This window comes from Schistocerca cancellata, chromosome 1, assembly GCF_023864275.1.
Source record: "Schistocerca cancellata isolate TAMUIC-IGC-003103 chromosome 1, iqSchCanc2.1, whole genome shotgun sequence".
In the NCBI taxonomy this organism is placed as follows: Eukaryota; Metazoa; Arthropoda; class Insecta; order Orthoptera; family Acrididae; genus Schistocerca; species Schistocerca cancellata.
The window spans coordinates 559,014,404-559,034,054 of record NC_064626.1 but is presented as its reverse complement, the minus strand read 5'-3'; the positions used below and the strand labels follow the sequence as shown (position 1 = coordinate 559,034,054).

The window sequence follows — 19,651 nt, the reverse complement described above, 5'->3', positions numbered from 1 at the left end:
GTGTAATTAGTGCTGTGTATGAAACATCTACATCTACATGGATACTCTGCAAATCACATTTAAGTTCCTGGCAGAGGGTTCATCGAACCACCATTACAATTCTCTATTATTGCAATCTCGTATAGCGCGCGGAAGGAACGAACGCCTTTATCTTTCCGTATGAGCTCCGATTTCCATTACTTTATCGTGGTGATCGCTTCTCCCTATGTAGGTCGGTGTCAACAAAATATTTTCGCATTCGTAGGAGAAAGCTAGTGATTGGAATTTCGTGAGAAGATTCCGTCGCAACGAAAAAGGCCTTTCCTTTAATTATGTCCAGCCCAAATCGTGTATAATTTCTGTGACACTCTCTCCCATATTTCGCGATAATACAAAACGTGCTGCCTTTCTTTGAACTTTTTCGATGCACTTCGTCAGTCCTATCTGGTAAGGATCCCACACTGCGCAGCAGTGTTCTGAAAGAGGACGGACAAGCGTAGTGTAGGCAGTCTTCTTAGCAGGTCTGTTACATTTTTGAAGTATCCTGCCAATAAAACGCAATCATTGGTTAGCCTTTCCCACAACATTTGCTATGATTTCCTTCCAATTTAAATATTTCGTAATTATAGTTCATAGGTATTTAGTTGAATTCAAGGCCTTTAGATTTGATTGATTTATCGTGTAACCGAAGTTTAACGGATTTCTTTTAACACTCATGTGGATGACCTCACACTTTTCTTTATTTAGGGTCAACTGCCAATTTTCGCACCACTGAGATATCTTTTCTAAATCGTTTTGCGATTTGTATTGATCTTCTGATGAGTTTATTAGTCGATAAACGACAGCGTCATCTGAAAACAACGCAAGACGGCTGCTCAGATTGTCTCCCAAATCGTTTATGTAGATAAGGAACCGCAAAGGGCCTATAACACTACTTTTGGGAACGCCAGAAATCACTTGTTTTACTTGATGACTTTCTGTCAATTACTAGGAACTGTGACCTTTCTGACACGAAATCACAAATCCAATCATATAGCTGAGACGATATTCAATAAGCACGCAATTTCACTGCAAGCTGATCGTGTAGTACAGTGTCAAAAGTCTTCCGGAAATCCAGAAATACGGTATCAATCTGATATATCTTGTCAGTAGCACTCAACACTTTATGCGAATAAAGAACTAGTTGTGTTTCACAAGAACAATGCTTTTCGGTGTGTTTCGTTAGCATTGTGTGCGTGTGTGTGATGGTTATGAAGTGTGATGAAATACGAAATAAATGGACCAGACCGAAGATTCGGGATCCAAACACAACAAGGGAGATAGCCGGACAAGGAATTGGAAGTGAAATGACCAATTGTTATGGCAATCCGACAGCGGTGAACGGTTCGGGCGTGACTTTCAGCGCTCTGATTTGATGAAACCAGCTCCAACGTGTGAAGCGTCAACTATTAGGCTGAGATTCACTAGAATAATCTATAGGAAAGGTAATTCGTCCTCAGAAGAAGTGTTCAGAAAACAGTAGTTCGATAGACTCTTGAACATTGTTCAAGAGTCTGGGAACCTTACCAAGTAGGATTAATAGAAGAGATAGAAAGACTCATTGAAGAGCGGCGCGTTTCGTAATGGGGCCGTTTACTCCGCAGGACAGTGGTAGACGCTGCAAGACAGACGTTGTGCATCAAGAGGTCGTTTAGTATTTCAGTTCCGAGAGCGTACGTTGAAAGAAGAGTCGAACAACATATTACCTCCTCCCGCAAATGTTTAAAGAAATGATCACAAGAACATCAGAGACATTAGATGTGAACTTTACTGGCAATGGTTTTTTTTCCGACGATGCATTGGTAAATGGAAGAGGAAAGAGGGGATAAAGGACAGTGGTCCGGAAGTACCCTCTGGCATACATCGTAAGGCGGCTTGGGGAGTATAGAAGTAGATGTAGGTTTTGGAGATTCACTCACGATTAGCATCCGTCCCGTTCTCCGTGCCGTGGTAGTAGTAGTAGTAGTAGTAGTAGTAGTAGTAGTGTTTGCACTGGATGACATCAGAACCGCAGTCTTATCACATACTACGCCTAGTTGTCTGCGTGAACACAGGCTGCGATTGTCTCTTGTTTTGTCAAGTGACGACTGTTTATGTTAGTCATAACGATAAAGCAGTGTTTTTGTTTATTTGTTGAATCCTCTATCTCATTGCTGATTCTTTATGCTTAAGTTGATTGTGTGTGATCCCTGTTTTCCTATTGCAACGTCCAGAAACTTACGGACTCTATATAATGGAACTCAATGTGTGCTCTTGACTACGTCCGAAATTGTTCCAGAATACATAATTCTCACTCTGCACACAGCACAGGGAAATTCTCAAAAAATGGCAGAGTTGGACAGTATTCAATGTACAAGAAAAACAATACGTCACTGCCTGCTCACCCACTGGTCAGCTCACATAGCCTGAATCGCTGACAGCTGAAGTGGAATCAGTTGCAGGAATGTTGTACAAGCACAATGTCTGGCACCACAAACCCGTGTCGATCTTACTGTATCGGACTGGCAGTGTCCTTCTCCAACTCACTCTATTAGAACGTCGTGATAGTTATCATCGATCGGTTTTTCTTCACAATATTCGTGAGGATGCTGCTGGCGCTCTGCATGTAACGAGCCCAGCTGAAGCTGTCCTCAAAAAAGCTGGTGATGATGAGGAAACGTGGGTGTGGAGGAGCGTAGCGCAGGTTTCACAACACCTGGGGTGATAGCTAATCGACAGTTAAGGCATAATATGGGTTGTCAGGCGATCTGCGATTCTCACATATCTACCACAGGACATTCTCCATATCATCGTTGACAAGTTAAGCGACAACTGTCCTCAAACGACGTGAAAGCGGCTTTGTGTCAATCTGCAGATAATGCAAATGGCAATTTTTCCCAGAGCGCTTAAGTTAATTACAGCATAGCTCGATCAACTTGTCCGGCCTTGTCAGTCCTGATAACGTGAAGCGCATAACATTCCTGACAGCAGTATTCACGTCCAGATGAAACGCTGGCGCCGTAAAATAATGTTGCTTCCGTATTTTATGAGAAAATTTGTTATTGACCAATACTTTGCACTGCCGTAGAACGTTGACTCAGACTTGAGAGACTCAGACTTGAGAGTCAATCAGAACTCTTACAACAGAAACTCCTCATCGCAACCCCGTCAGATTTAGTCGCAAAATGGCCTAGTGGATAGTCCGTCAAAAGTTGAACACAGATCAAGCATGAAAACAAGAAGAAGGTGCACTGAACTGTGGGAAAAGAAGCAAAATAGAAACAGTGAACAACAGCGCGGCGTAGGGAAGAGGCCTCTAGATGTACGTACCTCCTATTTGAAAAGTACCGGACAAGTGCGAGCAGGATTCGTGTTTTGTGGGCTCCTTACAGGGGTTTGCAAACTTATCCTTTGACGGAACACCTTTATTTTGAAGGTTAATAAAATTTTAAAAAAAGAGAAAAATTTCTTTTGTTCAGTGATTACTTCAAATTTAAATCATACTTACAACAGAGAACTCTTATTACAATTAAAAAAAGTTTCGTCAAAATATTGTAAAAAAAAGAACTCCATGTTATTAGTAGTTTTTCGAGAAGTACTTATTCACTTCCCGCGGAACACCAGTGTTTCGTGGAACACATTTTGGGGAACCGTGATATAGATACACCATCTATAGATTTTTATAAGTACTTTGCGAGTGTCAAAGTATATGACGTAAATGGCTATCTTTTGACTGCATTGCCTTAGAAGCTTAAATATTTTACACAGCCAAGGGGCTGCAGAACCTAGTATTTGACATAAATTTCAACTTGATACCTCCATCCGTTCTTGAGAGACAGTGTTCTTGACAGACAGACGACAAAGTGATCCTATAACGGTTCCGACTTTAACGATTGAGGTATGGAACCCCACAAAATACTGTAAGAGCGTAAACGTGCAGTTTTCTCCAGTGTCCCAGTCAGGAATGCAATATTAACGAGAAAAGTGACAGTGCCACCCGTTCTCCATCTTCTCTGCTGTATAGTATCTGATTCTTTTGTATCATTTGTTTGTACGCACTTGACAACTTTTTATAGTTACGCCTAATGTTCACACAGATTTTATTGAACTTTAAGGACATACTACTCCAAACTGTCTCTAGAGATACCTCCAGTATTGTATTCCGTACATTCCAGAACTACAAACAACAGTCTTCACGGAAAAAGTAATTTCGCGATCAGGCCGAGAGGACCACAAGAAGGCGACCGATCGTCGTGTCATCCTCTGCCATATTTGGAAGCAGTATGGAGGGGCGCGGGTCAGCACGCCGCACTTCCAGCGGCTGTCAGCTTTTCGGATCACGGAGCCACTATTTCTCATTCAAGAAGCTCCTAGATTGGCTTCACGTGGCTGAGCGCTCCCCGCTGCAACCTCCTACCAGGGAAAAATCCCTAGCAGTACCAAAAATTCGATTTTGGCAATGTTGACTGGAAAACTCTCTTTGAAATTCTGAACGTAACATTGTTAAAATACAGGGAGCGAAAGGTCATTTACGAATTGTACAGAAACCAGATGATAGTTATGAGTGTTGAGGGGCATGAAAGGAAGCAGTGGCTGAGAAGAGGGTGAGACAGGGTTGTAGCCTATCCCCGATGACACTGAATCAGTACACTGAGCAAGCAGTAAAGGAAAACTAAGTAATAATTTGGAGTAGGAATTCAATTTCAGGGAGAAGAAGTAAAAACTTTGAGATATGGCGATAACACTGTAATTCTGTTAGCGACAGCAAAGGACTTTGAAGAGGAAGTTGTGCAGAATGGACAGGGTCTTGAAAGGAAGATAAAAGATGATAACGGAACATACTCGAATTCAATCAGGCGATGCTGAGAGAAATAGATTAGGAAACGAGGCACTTATAGTAATAGGTGAGTTTCGTTATTTGGGCAGTAAAATAACTGATGATGGTCAGAGTAGAGAGGGTGTAAAACGTAGACTGGCAATGGCAAGAAAAGCGTTTCTTAAGAATAGAAATTTTATAGATTTAAGTGGTAGGAAGTCTTTTTTGAAACTATTTGTGTGGAGTGTAGTCGTACATGGAAGCGAAACATGAGCGATAAATGGTTTAGATAAGAAGCTTTTGAAACGTGATGCTACAGAAGAATGCTGAAGATTAGATGAGTAAGTAATGAGAAGGTACTGAAAGAACTGGGGGGGGGGGAAGAAATTTGTGTCACAACCTAACTAGAAGAATTGATCGGTTGACAGGACACATTCTGAGACATCAAGGGATCACCAGTTTAGTACTGGAGGGAAATCGGGGGAGGAGAGGGTAAAAATTGTGAAAGGAGACCAAGAGATGAACACACTACGCAGATTCACAAGGATGTAGGCTGTACTAGTTATTCTGAGATGGGGAGGTTTGCAGAGGACAGAGTAGCGTGGAAAGCTGCATCAAACCAGTCTCCGGGGTGAAGACAATAGTATCAACCAGGAATGCAACCGGGGCCCTCCGTTTACCATCAAGACACGCTGACCACTTAGCTATGGAAGCGGGCTCAATTATCTTAATACAGGTTTCACAGCAATCTATGCACGTGGCATTGATCTTTCTCCGAATTTTTATTTTAATGTAACTCAATGAGAAGTGTCACGAACAACACTATTCAGTTAAGCACCAGTTATGGAACAAGAAAACTCGTGAATAAAAACAAATGTGTGAGCGAATGGATTGCTGACATGCGCTAGAAAAAAAGAAGCCCTGAGAGCTTTTGAGAAAAATAAAAATTGCTTTCCAAATCACAGGAAACATTTAAAACAAAAAATGTATTTCCATCAAAAACAATGCCTATCTGTTTTAAATAAGTGTGTCTATACGTATGTGTCTAGGTTCCTAATCTTCTCAGAGAAATATTTACTAGCAAAAATAGAAGGAAAAGATAGAGACATTTATACATTGTACTGGGTTGAAATTATAAAAAGGAGATCTACATAAAAAATTGAAGCAAGAAATAATTATCTTGCGGACTAGGAAGAAATAAAGACACAATGCACAAACACAGAGTTTTGTTTTATGGCCACGTAAGAAGAATGAATGACGCCAAGTGGACGAAACGCTTCTTCAACATCTTTAATTTTAAATCGAAACAAGAATATAGTGGTACATGAACTTAAAAAGATCTAGAGAAAATGGTATACAGCCAGAAAAGATAAAAACCCGAAACATCTTCGGAAGAGCAGTAGAGACGTTTGGGGGTTTCCAAGACGAGAAACGAACGACTGATACCACACGATCGGACGAACGCCGTGCTAAACACAAGAGCATTTATGAAAAACGTTTGGATCAAACGAAAACAGAACAATTGCCATAGTGGCTATAAGCTTATCGTGGTCCTTAGACACCCGACTAAGTAATAAATAAATTTAAAAAACTGACAGATATGGCGTAAGGTTCGCTACACAGGGATATTATCCTGCCGAAGTTTGCGCACAATGCAAATAGGACGATGCTGCAGGTACATGAGTAGCAACTGACCATGAGTAGCCTATTCTGTTCGGTATTTAATGTTATTTTGTCAGCTTTAATTGTACATTCAATTATTTTTGAGCATATAATGACGCGTTCTTGGGGAACATTATGAGACCAGGTCATAGTGCTTCTACATCACTATACGTCCGCAACATACGATTCATTTGCAGTCCTTCCTGCGATCCCTAAAAATGAGCAAAATCTCTTCACCTGTAGACAATTTACAACTGCTGTCAAGCAAATCAGGGAAACGTCTGCTGGTCGTTTCATTGACTATGTTCAAGTTTGAGGTTGTAGTCAACGCTGTCGGGGACGTGCTCGACAATCGCAGGCGAGATAATTCAAAAGACAAAAAAATCGAACTTTATGTATAGTTGTTACACCTGGTGTTCACTCAGATATCGTAAACAATGCATGGTTGTCTAGCCTGCAAATTGGAACGCTTACATCATCCTTGCCTTTCGTGGAGAAGTACGATTGCCCTAATAATAGTACTTTCGGAAGCCGAAGGGTGTTATAACTGCTTTAGACTGCTACACGGTGCGTCTTCTTGGCGATAACGATATAGCTGGCTCTGGGAAAAGGTGAAACCACTTTCCCACCGTTGAGGTTTGGAAACGATGCCCGATGTCCTACTCGCTGCCCTAACCGAGCCTGAAGCATCCGGCTCATCCCCTACTAGAGATGTGGTTTGTACATGCCTCTGCATGAAAGAGATCAGGCATGATGAGAGATTAAGGACGTACCGGGAAAGTACAACTCTTAAGAGAGGGACTTACGGTATTTCCATTATATCACTGCACCACAAGAGAAAAGCAAATGTATACTTAGTGTCCCATACATTGACAATGTATGACAGAAGATTACAAATATTTTCAAAAATCACAAAGTAAAAATTGGGTTTTCTACATCTAATAAACTACAACAAAAACTAACACACAATATAAACTGTAATCACGATCCATATTCAGACTGTGGAATATGCAATGTAACTGTCAGGAATGCTCTATGTTCTACCTGGGACAAACAGGCCCAACACTAGGTGCACAGAGAACATTAAAAATGGTTCAAATGGCTCTGAGCACTATGGGACTTAACTTCTAAGGTCATCAGTCCCCTAGAACTTAGAACTACTTAAACCTAACTAACCTAAGGACATCACACACATCCATGCCCGAGGCAGGATTCGAACCTGCGACCGTAGCGGTAGCGCGGTTCCAGACTGTAGCGCCCAGAACCGCACGGCCACACCGGCCGGCTAGCGCGTGTGCCTCACTGAAAAACGCTCTCGATTGGGGGACTCGGAAGGAGGAGGTAAGGACCATGCTGGCGCTCTTAAAATTTCGAGTGTGTTTGCTGAAACTTCTGGCTTTCAATTGCTCAGCAAATAATTGGTTTTATTGGAAATAAATAATTTTTTAGTTATATTTTGTGATAATTAAACAGATATAACCAGCACAATAAATAACTTTAAAGAGGAATAATTAAACTATGGACTGGTCAGCTAACCAAAAGTTGTTACAGCAGTGCAGCGAAGAGTCCAAGAAACTGTAGTAAATTAGATTTCAAACAGCTGCGAACATTAATGGTTCAAATGGCTCTGAGCACTATGGGAGTTAACATCTGTGGTCATCAGTCCCTTAGAACTCAGAACTACTTAAACCTAACTAAGCTAAGGACATCACACACATCCATGCCCGAGGCAGGAATCAAACCTGCGACCGTAGCGGACACGCGGTTCCAGACTGAAGCGCCTAGAACCGCACGGCCACACCGGCCGGCTGCGAACATTAAAATAAAAGCTAATAATAATATTTTTTGCGCGTGACGGTTGCAGTGGTGCTTACTCGCAGCCATTTTTAAGGCGCTCGGTCCGCGTCGCCAGAAGACTTAAGTCACGAGAGCAGGTACCCCAGTGCCGTTCGCTCCTAGTGCAACTGCGTGACGTTATGTTGCGATCCTTGTGCAGTCATCTTAAATTAGTAATATCTGTTTTTATATAACCTTCTTAACATTAAGCTGTCGTACTTGAATAGAGATAACGCTTTACTCAATTTCGCAAGGGTGAAGTAAGGATTTTAGAAGTTTCCAGAATGAGATTTTCACTCTGCAGGTCCCGAGTTCGAGTCTCAGTCCGGCACACAGTTTTAATCTGCCAGGAACTTTCATTTTAAAAGTTGTTATATCTTTCATGGTGTTTTGTATGATCGACCAGAAACTGAGATAGAAAGTTGAAAGTTGGTACAAAAAACACGTACTTTGATGTAAAATTTACTGTCAGTAGCTTTACCTCTCCTTGTATTCAGGGAAGCAGATGCAGGAATCTTGTATCGCCGTTCTAGGAAAGATCCACGTGGAGGCTGTTTCCTACTGCCGTCTCCTATCCATCGTGTCGATAACTGTGCAGAGTGACTGTGCGGTGTAGTGTTGGGTTCGTGTTTGTTATGAGTGAACGGAACAGATTGGGTGAAACCCGGTGCCGGCACATAGACCACTCCTCTCAAATAGTGCCAAGGAGCCGCCGAGGTCAACGCCCCCGTCCGACAGACGGATCGCCATCAAAGGGGACAAAGCGGAGAGGTTCGGAATTTAATCCAGAACATTGGTGCAAAGTCTGGTGATCAGGAACTATACGCCCCCGTTTCTCCTCTCCTTGCCAGCCAGATAGTGTCACTGAAAATTTCCCACCACTAAGATTCGAACTGGCGTATCTCCAAGACAAGCGCCATCGCACAAGCATGCGTTAGCGATCTCGGCTACGAAGTCAGGTTTGTGTATAATTGGAAATGAGTAAATTCAATAAACACTAGTGGTACACACACTTTGATATAATCTGTGTAAATTAACTCCCTTTTGATACGAACTGACAATTTTGAAATTTTAGTATGTTGTACAGACAAGAGGTTAACGATGACCTATGGCTTTTGACCATTATGACTTAAATATTTCAGCCAGTATCGACATCTTAAGTTATCACTCAAAGCATGCAGGCGTTCGCTCCATGTCTCTGAAAAATTCTATTATTTTTATCTTATTACGTAGGGTGATACATTTTACTGTGCTTCACTCAGGAAACGAACCCCTTTCAGTGAAAAATTCTTAAACGGAATGCAAGGACCGGTTATAAAGATTAGGAGGGGTACGACTGATAGAGGCAACTGCGTTCACGAGCTGTTCAGAAGAGGGTGAGTTAGACGCCCTCCGCGGCAGCGCACGAAATCGGCCCCTATGCATCGCCAGGCAACTTGCTACGTCGAGCAAGTGAATGAAACACAATTTTAATGCCATACGCATTTCGCCTTTATTTTCTGCAAGGCACCTTCAGGGGCAGGTTACGTGGACGACTTCCTACGTATTACGCTTCTGTCGCATTTTTGATGTTGTTCTTCTTTTTCTAAACGCCAATCTGCAGTTTTTTTTCCCACATTTCACAGCACTACGAACTTGACACTTCTTTCGATGCAACTGCATCGAAGCAAGTGTCAAGGTCATATTTCTGTGAAATGTGGGGGGAAAAACCGAAAATTGGCATTTAGAAGAAGAACAACAACACCAAAAATGCGACAGGAGCGTAATATGTAGGAATCGTTCACGCAGCCTGCCACTGAAGATGCCTTGCAGAAAATAAAGGCGAAACGGATTTGGCACTAAAATTGTGTTTCAATCAGTTGCTGTTACTCGGTCCATAAAGTAATAATTATCAATACACCGTAATATTAAACGCAACTGAGGAAGACGGGACTACAAAAGTGAGGATGCTACGTCGAGCATGTTCCACGGCACTGTCCCCACGTCTTTCCGCGTTCTGTCTTGGATCTGTTGTGCTTCGAAAACACTTCGGGTTGATTTGTACGGAACTTCGTAATTAGAGCGATGAAGGAGTTGGTGCGTCCTCTTTATTGGCTGTCTCCCGTAAAGTCATCTGTGGTACATAGCTCGTGGCAAGTGGAGTGTTTTGAGTACGATGAACTGATGAATTAGACTATGAGATTTCGCTGGTATCCACGTACGGTGAACGACTTTCATGATTAAATTTTACCGACGACAACTGCCAGGCGGCTTTTACGCGTTACGTAAAAAGTAGCGTTGCGAGCGCTGAAGGAGGGAACATTTCTAGTAGTCTACTTAAATCAGTTACGGAGTGTAAAGGACTCGATCGTAGCGAACGCAAAATTATTAACTCGACAGCACAGTCCAGTTGTTACGAAAAGGTGTGCTGAGAGCGTTAATAGGCGCACTATTTTCCTTCCTAGTATGAACTTGTAATTTCGGAGCTGCTGTAAAGAAGAAATTGCTGTTTTCAGGCAACACATTTGAAAGGCGCCTGCAGTTGGAAATCGTTCGCGGACATTACTTTTGCTAGTATTTTTCAGGTGCCACTCATAATCGTACGTACCGTAACTGTAGAGTGGGAAGCAAAGGTGAAGTCTTACCTGCACAGTTCGAAATCTACGAACAACATTAAGCAGGGGAAATGACCAAAAACAATCAGAGAGAAAGTCAAAACAAGGAATACACCATCGAAATAATCCTCCCGTTTTCCCCTAGAGTGAGCCGGCCGCAGTGGCCGTGCGGTTCTAGGCGCTACAGTCTGGAACCGAGCGACCGCTATGGCCGCAGGTTCGAATACTGCCTCGGGCATGGATGTGTGTGATGTCCTTAGGTTAGTTAGGTTTAATTAGTTCTAAGTTCTAGACGACTGATGACCTCAGAAGTTAAGTCGCATAGTGCTCAGAGCCATTTGAACCAATGTTTTTAGTAACTTTCATTTATCACCTCTGTTACGAGAGATGGTCGTGTTATGTATACTAAAGTTAAGCAGCAACGAAAACTTGCACAACAGGATCAAAACACGCGATGTTCAATTATTGCTGCACACAAACTATAGTAATTTCCCAGCTCCAAATTAAGTCCGATAAGCGTAAAGTACAAACTCTTGGTCAGAAACTTAAGGAAGCCGGTATGATAGAGTTTCTAACAGGTAAGAGAGCTTACACACTCTCAGATCGAATGGAGTCACTTCCAATCGACTAATGGGCGTCTGACGTAACAGAGCATTGATGATTCGCTGTAAGAATCCAGTGGAATAATGTCCCTGCGACTACTCAAAGTCCGTCCCGGAGCAGATAGCTGTGTAGCAATGATTCTGGTTTATGTGCTGTCTTTCTGTTATCTGATGGAATGTTGCTTTGTGTTTTCCGAACAGCTTTTGAAATCTCCTGGAAAGCGAATGGCTGTAAATGGAATTACGACCGAGGCATGCGGCTACGAGCTGAGATTACGTCACCGCTCTGCAGTACCTGAAGTTACTTAGCGAGGCGTCTTCGCCGCCTGTTCGGTGCTTACACGGAAGAATGCAAAATGAAAAATTTGAGTTAAGCACGAAATGAAAGTCTGTGCAACTAAATGATGGTCCCTCCACATGTTCTTCACGTTCGCTTAAGTAAGAAGTAGGGTGCGGACATATTGCTAATGGAGCGGTTTTTGCAACGATTTGGAACTAGATTTGAATCGATAGTCAGCAGTGTTTTCAGTATACATAACAAGAATACGAGCCTCACGTTTTGTGTTCACATCGCAAGACAGTTTTCAGAGTAATACGTTTCATGTAGAGGAGTTCGTTCTGCTACATCCACGTTTGGTACCAGTGGGCGTCACTAACATTATACCAACGTTCGCAACGAAAGTCGTGAGCAATTGTTCTCTGGTCGAGTATGACTGCAGCGGCATTTGTTCGGTATTACGGGCAGCCCCGTTTGTGGGCGACGTGTTGAATTATTTGTGTTAAGATTTATTCGAACCACATATTCAACACATAGTGATAATTTTCCAACAGGTTGCAGCGACTTAATTTATTTTATTGAAGGCATCTAATCATTGTTTTTAGCAGTTCGAATGCAGTGTATGTCTATAAGTAAAGTAAGGAAGTGGTTACAATTTTTTATACTTAGTTTCTGAGTTCTTAAGCCTCAGTCCCTCTGCCACAGAGTTGTGACTGGTCATTTTCGTGAAATGAATTCAATGCACATAAGTGAAATGAATGGATTGAAGGAGTTGAAATTAATGAAGAAGCAGTCATATACACTATGTGATTAAAAGTATCCGGACACTTGGCTGAAAGTGACTTACAAGTTTGTGGCGCCCTCCATCGGTAATGTTGGAATTCAGTGTGGTGTTCGTCCACATTTAGCCTCGATGACAGCTTCCACTCTCGCTGCCATACGTTCAATCAGTTGCTGGAAGGTTTATTGCGGAATGGCAGACCATTCTTCACGGAGTGTTGCTCTGAGGAGAGATACTGATAGTCTGTGAGGTCTGGCACGAAGTCGGCGTTCCAAAAGATCCCAAAGGTGTTCTATAAGATTCAGGTCAGGACTCTGTGCAGGCCAATACATCACAGGAGCGTAACCATTCCGCCACAGGCCGTGCATTATGCATAGGTGCTCGATCGTGTTGAAAGATCGAATCACCATGCCCGAATTGCTCTTCAACAGGGGGAAGCAAGAAGGTGCTTAAAACATCAGTGTAGGCCTGTGCTATGATAGTGCCACTTAAAACAACAAGGAGTGCAAGCCCTCTCCATGAGAAACACGACCACATCATAACATCACCGCCTCCGAATTTTACTGTTGGCACTACACATGCTGGCAGCTGACGTTCACCGGGCATTCGCCATACCCACACCCTGCCGTCGGATCGCCACATTGTGTACCGTGATTCGTCACTCCACCGTTCGTTTTTCCACTGTTCAATCGTCCAGTGTTTACGCTCCTCACACCAAGGGTGACGTCGTTTGGTATTTACCAGCGTGATATGTGACTTATGAGCAGCCGCTCGACCATGAAATCCAAGTTTTCTCACCTCCCGTCTTAGTGTCAGAGTACTTGCTGTGGAACCTGATGCAGTTTGGAATTCCTGTGTGATGGTCTGGATAGATGTCTGCCTGTTACACATTACGACCCTCTTCAACTGTCGGCGGTCTCTGTCAGTCAACAGGCGAGATCCGCGTGTAAGCTTTTGTGCTGTACGTGTCCCTTCACGTTTCCACTTGACTATCACATCGGATCAGTGAAACTAGGAATGTTTAGGAGTGTGGAAATCTCGCGTACAGACGTATGACGCAAGTGACACCCAATCACCTGACCACGTTCGAAGTCCGTGACTTCCGTGGAGCGCCGCATTCTGCTCTCTCACGATGTCCAATGACGACTGAGGTCGCTAATATGGAGAACCTGGCAGTCGGTGGCAGCACCAAAGCGCCTAATATGAAAAACGTATGGTTTTGGGGGTGCCCGGATACTTTTGATCACATAGTGTACATCCATTCATTTCAGTACATTTCAATCAAATCCCTTGTGGCAGCATAATTTCACTGTAAAACAACTCTTTTTTTGTGAATGACATTTCATAATTATCTTTGGCGTTATACTGGGGTACTTCTATCACGTTGTTGTTGTGGTAAAAAAAGAGATGGGGCCCCTCCACGCCCGCACCAACGTGGTGACCTCCCAAGACTGGTTGGACGTAGGGCCCACGTGACTCTATCCTGTGCAAGCCTCATCGTCTCCGAATAACTACTGCACGCTACATCTATTTGAACCTGCCCACTATATACATCCCTTTGTCTCCCTCTACAATTCACAGTTTCCTCAGTTACCAGAATGACGACTGCATGATGCCTCTGGGTGCGTCGCATCAACCTATCCCTTCTTTTAGTCATTGTGTGCCATGAAGTTCCATTTTACCCAGTCTGATACAGTACCTTCTCATTAGTTACTCGCTCCACCCATCTAGTGTTCAGCGTTCTGCTGTAGCACCACATTTCAAAAGCTTCTATTCTGTTCTTGACTGAACTGCTTATCGTGCACGTTTTTTTCATTTTTAATTTTTTTTTTATTTTACCGTACAAGGCTACAATGCAGGCAACTACCTTCAGATAATGTTTCCTGCACTTACATTTACATTATATGATAACAAATTACTCTTTTAGAGAAATGGTTCTCTTGCTATTGCCTGTCTGCATTTTATATCCGCTCTGCTTCGGCCATTGTCTATTATTTTGCCACACGAATATCAGAACTTATTTACTACTTTGAGGGTTTCATTTTCTAATCTAATTCCCTCAATATCTCGTGATTTAATCGGACTACATTCAAATCTCCTCTTTTACTTTTGTTTATTTTTCTCTAATAACCTCATTTCAAAACATTGTCCATTGCAGTGAACTGCTCTGCTCTTCCAAATCCTTTGCTGTCTCAGAATTACAATGTCATTAGTAAACCTCAAAGGTTTACTTCTTCTCTCTGAGCTTTAACTCTCTCTCTCCAAATTTATTCTTGGTTTTCTTAACGTCTTGCTCAATGTACACATTCAATAGCATCGTGGATAGCCCTACCTCACTTCATTCTCAACCATTGCTTCCCTTTCATGTCCTTCGACTCTTACTTTATCGTATGTTTTATAAAACTTACAGTACGGTCCTAGTCTTGGCAAAAGATGTTTCAAAGAACTTCACCATCATAATACCGGCCTAATCCAACGACTCTGTTCTCCAGTGGCGCTATTTCCAAAGTCCATATCTTTGCAGCGTTTGGAAATCGTTGGTTGGAAACATCAGTGACGAGGAAAGTTTGAGCCAGTCCTGGAGTCGAGCTCAGATAGCTTGATGTTTACAGCGACCGTTCTCGATAACCAGGAATCCGGTTTTCAGTCCATGTCTGATAGAAATTTTCAAAGTGTTGTGACGTGCGTGAATTCCAAAGGGACCAAACTGCTGAGGTGATCGGTACCTAGATTTACACACCACTTAAACTATCTTAACCTAACTTAAGCTAACAATACACACACCCATGCCCATGCCCGACTTAGGACTCGAACCTCCGGTGGGAGGGGCCGCGCAATCTGTGACAGGGCGCCTCAAACCGCGTGGCCATTCCACACTGCTTCAAATTTTCAGTTCTTACTACATGTTCAGAGTCCTCGTCGAATTCAATCGTCGCATATTATATTTGCTACCCAATTACCTTTTATGTCCTTATTTTTCGTACTACATTTTACATTTGTCTTAGTGTGGGATATACACAGGTAATGGCACATTTAAAAGATACAACCGCGACGGAAGTGGTGGGGAAGGGATAGAGGCGTGCACCTATTGCCACAGAGGCCAGCAATGAAACTGTTTAAGGAAGAAAATACTTACGTTGGAGAGTGGTCCAGCGCAAGTCACCCTTGCTCTTCTGTCACAGACCAGAACCTGGAAGAGATAAATACACTGATCAGGACAAACACGCGAATTTTTACATGTCACCTGAACTGGTCCGCCCCGGTAGCTGAGTGGTCAGCGTGACAGACTGTCACTCCTAAGGGCCCGGGTTCGATTCCCGGCTGGGTCGGAAATTTTCTCCGCTCAGGGACTGGGTGTTGTGTTGTCCTAATCATCATCATTTCATCCCCATCGACGCGCAGGTCGCCGCAGTGGCGTCAAATTGAAAGACCTGCACCAGGCGAACGGTCTACCCGACGGGAGGCCCTAGCCACACGACATTTCCATTTTACCTGAACTGTCAGTTGCAATGACGAACATCTGTTTTTTGTTTCTTTTTACGCTCACTGTCGCGGCACTGAATACTGAGCCATTACTTGTAATCATTGCAGAAACTCCGTGGTGCAGCAAAGGACAAATACCCATGAAGAGATAAGCTTGGTCTGCAGCGTGATGTTGTTTGCCTTAGTAACGTGTTTCCCTCTGGTACACGAATAAGCAACTACTGCTGGGACATCGTTGTGCTTCCTCGCGGGAATCAAGATAAGACTTCTTTACATTACTAGTTGCTTGCTTTGTCGAGGGAAGGATGCTAAGGGAACAACGTGCCGCCAGTGACGAGATGACAATCGCCATTCATTGATCTACCCAGAAGGCTGTGAGTGGATCCGCATACTGCGTTGCCTCCTTCCACCTTCTGTATTATTCCCCATATTCGCAAATGTATCGTATGGACGACTGTAGAAACGGCAAGCCACCTGGTAGCGCGTGGGGGCGGGCACTTCGTGAGCCACACTTCTCCATTTCCTGTTCCAATCATGAAAAGTGCGCGGGAAGAACCAGTGTTGGTAAGCCTACTGTAAGTGATCGATTACCTCTGTTATTTTACCTTTACGGTCTTTTTGCGAGATATACTAAGGAAGAAGCAATAGGTTAGTTGACTCTTCTAGAAACGTACACTTTCGATAAACGGTTCTGTCGTAGTGTCAACCGATGAAGTTGGATGAGCATCTCTGCGCTGTGCTTCTTCGAATCTTCTCTATTTGTTCTATGATTTCTACCTGGAAAGGGACACAAGCTTAAGAGAAAGCCTCAAGTATCGGGCGGACGATGGTTTTGTAAGCTACTTCCCTCGTCTGTGGACTCAGCCGTCAGGAATAATAGCTACACTAATGAATCTCAGTCTGGGATCTGCCTTTCATACGATCAGTTTCACGCAGGGACTTCAAAATTAAAGGTAGACATGTCGTCCCACGCTACGACCATGCCGCAACAAGAGTGCCGCATTGCTCTGGGTTTCCCGCGGACACAGTTCTGCTGCAGTACGGATAACAGATGCATTACACTGTGCGACTGAAATGGCGTGGTCACTGGAAACCTATTCCAAAGTTGAAGTGGGTGGCACAGTACGAGTCTCGTGGGGAAAACGCCTAAATAACACGTAGATTCTCTGTGAAATTCTGGCGGTCTACGGGCCAAATGCAGTGTCGCGTCCAGCCGCAGTGGGATGATGCCAACAATTAGACCGAGGCCCCACATTTAAGTGCCTGGCAGAGGATTCATCGAACCACCTTCACAGTTCTCTATGATTCCCATCTCAGGACTGGTAACAGTAAACTTGTTGTTTCATTTAATGTCAATAACAGTCACGGCAAAGCCTAACCTAAAATGTTCACATTTAAAGTTATTCCAATCTCGTACAGCGCGCGGAAAAAACTAACACCTATATCCTTCCGTGCCTGCTTTGATTTCCCTTATTTTGCTATGGTGATCGTTTCTACCTATATAGGTCGGCATCAACAAAATATTTTGGCATTCGGAGGAGAAAGTTGGTGATTCGAATTTCGTGAAAATATTCCTCTGCAACTAAAAACGTCTTTGTTTTAATGATGTCCACCCCAAATCTTGTATCATTTCAGTGACACTCTCTCCCATATTTCGCGATAATACAAAACGTGCTGCCATTCTTTGAACTTTATTGACTTAATCCGTCGATCCTATGTGGTAAGGATCCCACACTGCGCAGCAGTATTCTAAAACACGACCGACAAACGTAGTGTAGGCAGTCCCTTTAGTACATCTGTAACATTTTCTAAGTGTCCTGCCAATAAAACTCATTCTTTGGTTAACCTTCCCCACAATTTATTTATTTTTCTTTATTTACATGTAGAACCAAATTGAGGAGCATATCTCCAAGATCATGGAAACGGTTACTACATGAAATTACAACATAAAAATAATAACAGATAAAAAAAATACAGATAATACAGAAAGAAAGACAATCCATAAGTTTAAGTAAACGCAATCGACAATACAACAAAACTCAGCTTAATTTTTCAAGAAACTCCTCAACAGAAGAGAAGGAGTGACCCATGAGGAAACTCTTCAGTTTCGATTTGAAAGCGCATGGATTACTGCTAAGGTTTCTGAATTCGAGTGGTACCGGTACCTTATCAAAAACGGATGCAGCAGTATACTGCACACCTTTCTACACAAAAGTTAAGGAAGTCCAATCCAAATGCAGGTTTGATTTCTACCGAATATTAATTGAGTGAAGGCCGCTTTTTCTTGGAGATAAGCTAATATTGTTGACAGGAAATGACAGTAACGAATATATATTTTGAGAGGCCAATGTCAAAATATCCAGACTCGTGAACAGGGGTCGACAAGAGGTTTGTGAACTTACACCACTTATTGCCCGAACCGCCCATTTCTGAGCCAAAAATATCCTTTTAGAATGAAAAGAGTTACTCCAAAATATAATACCATACGACATAAGCGAATGAAAATAAGCAAAGTAGACGAATTCTCGTGTTGAACGATCACTTACTTCAGACACTGTACGAATGGAAAAAATAGCAGCATTAAGTCTTTGAACAAGATCCTGAACGTGGGCTTTACACGACAGTTCACTGTCTATCTGAACATCTAGAAATTTGAACTGTTCAGTTTCACTAATCATATGTCCATCCTATGAAATTAAAACGTCGGATTTTGTTGAACTGTGTGTTAGACTGTAAAAACTGAGTCGTACTGCGTTAGTTTATTTTCTTCAAGCCATGAACTTAGGTCATGAACTGCACTATTTGAAACCGAGCCAATGTTGCACACAACCTCCTTTACTACCAAGCTAGTGTCATCAGCAAACCGAAATATTTTAGAGTTGCTCATAATACTAGAGGGCATGTCATTTATACAGGGTGTTACAAAAAGGTACGGCCAAACTTTCAGGAAACATTCCTCACGCACAAAGAAAGAAAATATGTTATGTGGACATGTGTCCGGAAACGCTTACTTTCCATGTTAGAGCTCATTTTATTACAATCATGGAATGGAAACACACAGCAACAGAACGTACCAGCGTGACGGCAAACACTTTGTTACAGGAAATGTTCAAAATGCCCTCCGTTAGCGAGGACACATGCATCCACCCTCCGTCGCATGGAATCACTGATGCGCTGATGCTGCCCTGGAGAATGGCGTATTGTATCACAGCAGTCCACATTACGAGCACGAAGAGTCTCTACATGTGGTACCGGGCTTGCGTAGACAAGAGCTTTCAAATGCCCCCATAAATGAAAGTAAAGAGGGTTGAGGTCAGGAGAGCGTGGAGGCCATGGAATTGGTCCCCCTCTACCAATCCATCGGTCACCGAATCTGTTGTTGAGAAGCGTACGAACACTTCGACTGAAATGTGCAGGAGCTCCATCGTGCATGAACCACATGTTGTGTCGTACTTGTAAAGGCAAATGTTCTAGCAGCACGGGTAGAGTATCCCGTATGAAATCATGATAACGTGCTCCATTGAGCGTAGGTGGAAGAACATGGGGCCCAATTAAGACATCACCAACAATGCCTGCCCAAACGTTCACAGAAAATCTGTGTTG

General features: G+C 42.9%; 1 protein-coding gene across 1 annotated transcript in view; it reads right to left on the bottom strand.

The window, feature by feature from the left end:
• The window catches only part of LOC126180896 (organic cation transporter protein-like), a 432,242-nt gene that overhangs the window by 264,931 nt on the left and 147,660 nt on the right, over positions 1-19,651 (bottom strand). The window contains exon 2 of the mRNA XM_049924729.1: positions 15,702-15,755. The gene's annotated coding sequence lies outside the window, so the exon portion shown is untranslated. The remainder of the gene's footprint in view (positions 1-15,701; positions 15,756-19,651) is intronic.